Source organism: Gorilla gorilla, chromosome 6, assembly GCF_029281585.2.
Source record: "Gorilla gorilla gorilla isolate KB3781 chromosome 6, NHGRI_mGorGor1-v2.1_pri, whole genome shotgun sequence".
Taxonomy (NCBI): domain Eukaryota; kingdom Metazoa; phylum Chordata; class Mammalia; order Primates; family Hominidae; genus Gorilla; species Gorilla gorilla.
Window position 1 is genome coordinate 100,364,351 of NC_073230.2, and position 3,758 is coordinate 100,368,108.

Genomic DNA, 3,758 nt, shown 5'->3' on the forward strand with positions numbered 1-3,758 from the left:
CAGAAAGGGTCTGTTTGAAAAGTAATTAGCATTTGAATTGAGAAATGATTGATGACTTAAAGACAATAAAGTGTGTATTTATTTATTTTTTATTTTTTTGGTTTTAAGGAACAGAGAGTTTAATAGGCAAGAAGGAAGGGAGAAGACAGAAGGAAGAAGTTTCCCTGTACAGAGAGAGGGAGAGGGGCTCCAAAGCCGAAAGAGGAAGTCCTCATCTGACGCAGATACCAGCTAGGTATATACGCAGAGGCTGGATGAGGCAATGTCTGGTTTGCATAGGGCTCAGGGGATTGGTTTGACCAGGCATGTCATTGACATAGCTGCAAAAAAGCTGGCTCTCCCACTGTAGCCTTTTAATATGCAAATGCAGGGCGCCCTGGATGTTCTACACATGTGGAGATATGTGGGGAGATATGTTGAGAGCCAGGTAGGCAAACTTTGATATGCAAATGCAGGCCATTAGAAACTGGGTCCACCCAACATGGTGATTCCCATGGCCTTCATGCCCTTGCCTGACAATAAAGTGTTTAATTCAGGGACTCCAAAAAGACAAGATTGACTTTTAAAATCATTTGATAAATGCCCAGAGGATTCACCTAACTGATTCCATTCTTTCTTGCTTTAAAACACATATTCCTATCCAAGGCGATTCCCTCTCCAAGAAGACATCTAGTGCCCCTCTCAGGAAAGTAGCAACTTGGAATTGAATCTGGCATGCCTAAGGTCTTTGAGGAACAGGGATGCTTATTTCCTCTGCCTTCCTTGGCTGCCTACATAGATACCTAAGTGTCTTCCCTTCGGGATAGATTGTCCTCTGGTGCACATGCTGAAGAGTTGTCTTTCTTGACATAGGCCAGAGGCATTGATGTGCAGCAGGTTTCTTTAGTCATCAACTATGACCTTCCGACCAATAGGGAAAACTATATCCATAGAACTGTTTGAAGTGGATGGTTTGGCCGTAAGGGTGTGGCTATTAATGTGGTGACAGAAGAAGACAAGAGGACTCTTCAAGACATAGAGATCTTCTACAATACCTCCATTGAGGAAATCCCCCTCAATGTTGCTGACCTCATCTGAGGGGCTGTCCTGCTACCTAGCCCCAGCCAGGGTTCAATCTTGGGGGTCAGAGGAGCTGCAGGAGGCGGGAGGGAAGGGAGCCAAGGTATGGACATCTTGTCATTTTTTTTCTTTGAATAAATGTCACTTTTTGAGGCAAAAGAAGGAACCGTGAACATTTTAGATACCCTTTCTTTAGGGTAGGCTCTTGCCCCAGGCACTGGCTCTTCTCCCAAAAAAACGCTAATCCATTTCCCTAACCTAGTAACCTCCAGATCCCAGAGGCTCTCTTCACCTGAGCTGAGCTCCTTTGAAAGTGATTCAACGGACTATGTCACTCAGCCTCACTTGCTGGACCAAATCTAGAGGGAGAACCCCTAAAACCCTGGAGTGAGTTTGCCCAGGGGATTGTCCCCAGGTCAGGGGAAGCTGGGGAGAGAAAATAATAGCCATTTTTTACATTGTTTTGTATAGTATCTATTGATTCAGGAAACAAACACAAAATTCTAAATAAAAGGACTTGGAAGCTGCAAAAAAAAAAAAAAAAAAGAAAAAAAGAAAGAAAAAGAAAACCACCTATTCCTTCCTTTATTCCCTAGCATCCTCAGAACTGTCTACTGCCTTCAAGGACACACACACACACACACATATACACACACACAATTAAGGACTATCATCAACCACCCTAGTCCTGTTCCCAAAAAAACACAGATTTAGAGTATTAAAAATTGTTTTCTCCCCACACACACACCAAAAACAAGCCCACTGGATTAATGTCATCACTAAATTGCCTGTTCAGTGGGTGATAACTGTTCTGAAGAAAATTGTCTGCATGTATTTTATTGATCACCTTTAAGGAACCAAGCAGCCTACTGAATTTCAGCTACTTTTTAAGGAACCAAAACAGGTTATGTCATCCCAAAGCATAAGAGTCCACATTAGGGCTATTTTTTTTATTTCAATTTTTATTGCAGATACAGAGAGTATATTGCAGATTTGTTAGATGGGAACATTTTGTAACGCTGAGGTTTGGAGTACAAATCCCATAACCCAGGTAGTGAGCATAGTATCCCATAGGTAGTTTTTTAACCCACTTCCTCTAGACTCTCTAGTAGTCCACAGTGTCTATTTTTCACCAGGGCTATTTTCTAAGGTGAAAAAAAAAAACATAACTGCCTACTATTAAAAAAACAAATGTATGTCAATAAACCAGGTAAAAGCAGACCAATTAAATTCAGATCCTTGTTGTTTCTCGACATCAAGAAAAGAAAAAGAGTCTAGGATCATGAAGAGCATAATTACCTCTTAATTCTGGAAGAATGACACTGAATGAGACATGAAGAGACTATGTGACAAGTTGGAACACAGGTTTATCTCCAATTTGGGGATGTTTCCTTCATTGCAGCCCTGTGACTATTACTTTATCTAAAGCCTTATGAGCAGGCATTATTTCCTGACAGCATAATGTAAAGTATTTTTCATACTGACTCAGTGGAAGTCTCCAACTCTCACAGAAATGAAGGGGCGATTCAGAAAGGAAACTACAGGTGGTAACATGGTTCACCTCTCCTCCGGATTCAAAACAATTACTTTGTGTTCAGGTTTTCAAGCCCTTGGCAGCGCCACTTGCCAGCAACCCTCAATAGAGCGGAAGAGAAGCAAAACTCTCAGCTGCAATAGCAGGCCACAACAGATGAATAACATATTTCCAGATTAATTGAGTAAGAACATTTGGCCATGTCTGTCAGATTTATTTTATTGTATGATTTGCAGGCGAATAATGAAGACTGAGTTCTTGATTATAAGATTTGCATTCCTCCACTCTTTTGTAAAAACTCATACAAGAACTGTCTTTTCCTACATTGATACAAGAGTTTAAATACATGGTGGAAAAAAAGATGGGCTGGCAAACCACAAGTTTCCTATCTAGTATTTTTAAGGATTCAGTTCCTCCTCAAGTTATTAAAAGCCATCAGTGACAAATTTCATCTCCTGGCCTCACAATTCTAGATGTTCCATTTTCTGTACTACAGATGGGCAAGAAAATGTGGTATACTTTTTCATATATGAAGAAATCCATGTCAAGTCATCATGGCTTAAGATATGCACTGTAAGCCAGTGCAGATTTTAGTTTGAGCTAACCCCCAAGTATAACTGATTTAGTAAGTGTGAGATTTGAGAGCAGACTACAAACTACAGCCCCAAATTACAGGACTGTAAATGAAACTAATGGGTTCAAAGCTAGAAAGAACTCAGGCTGCTAACTTCAAAAGCCCTTTGATGCAACATACGGAGCAGCTGCATAAACTTCCAACTACCAGCTCTGACTTTTTGCAGGACAAGCTACAGCTTTATATAAATTCATGGGATAGACTAATTGTGATAGACCAAAGCATAGGGTTGACTACAGTCGATCTCTTACAACAACACAACAGAAGAGAACACAGATTGTTCCTGGCAAGGGGACTTCTTTGGGCCAGAGGACTGGAGAGAGGCCCTTACCCAAGAATGTTCTTGTGGGTAGAAGAAGTTGGAGTTTGTAAATAGGCTCCATTTCAAACATCAGCCACTGCTCAAAGAAAAAGGTTGACTAGAAAGTAAGAATTCATATTTTTTAAAGTGACTGAAAAAGAAGATTTAAATATCTGTTTCAGTGGTATTCAAACATACATGCTTCAGAATCACCTAGAGTAATCAACGAA

The 3,758-nt window shown here is 40.5% G+C and overlaps 1 non-coding gene across 1 annotated transcript; it reads left to right on the forward strand.

The window, feature by feature from the left end:
- The first annotated feature begins 638 nt into the window (after positions 1–638).
- Positions 639–778, forward strand: LOC115935471 (small nucleolar RNA SNORA67). The gene has a single exon (XR_004071096.1). It is a non-coding gene; the product is annotated as a small nucleolar RNA SNORA67 (small nucleolar RNA).
- Positions 779–3,758: the final 2,980 nt, after the last annotated feature.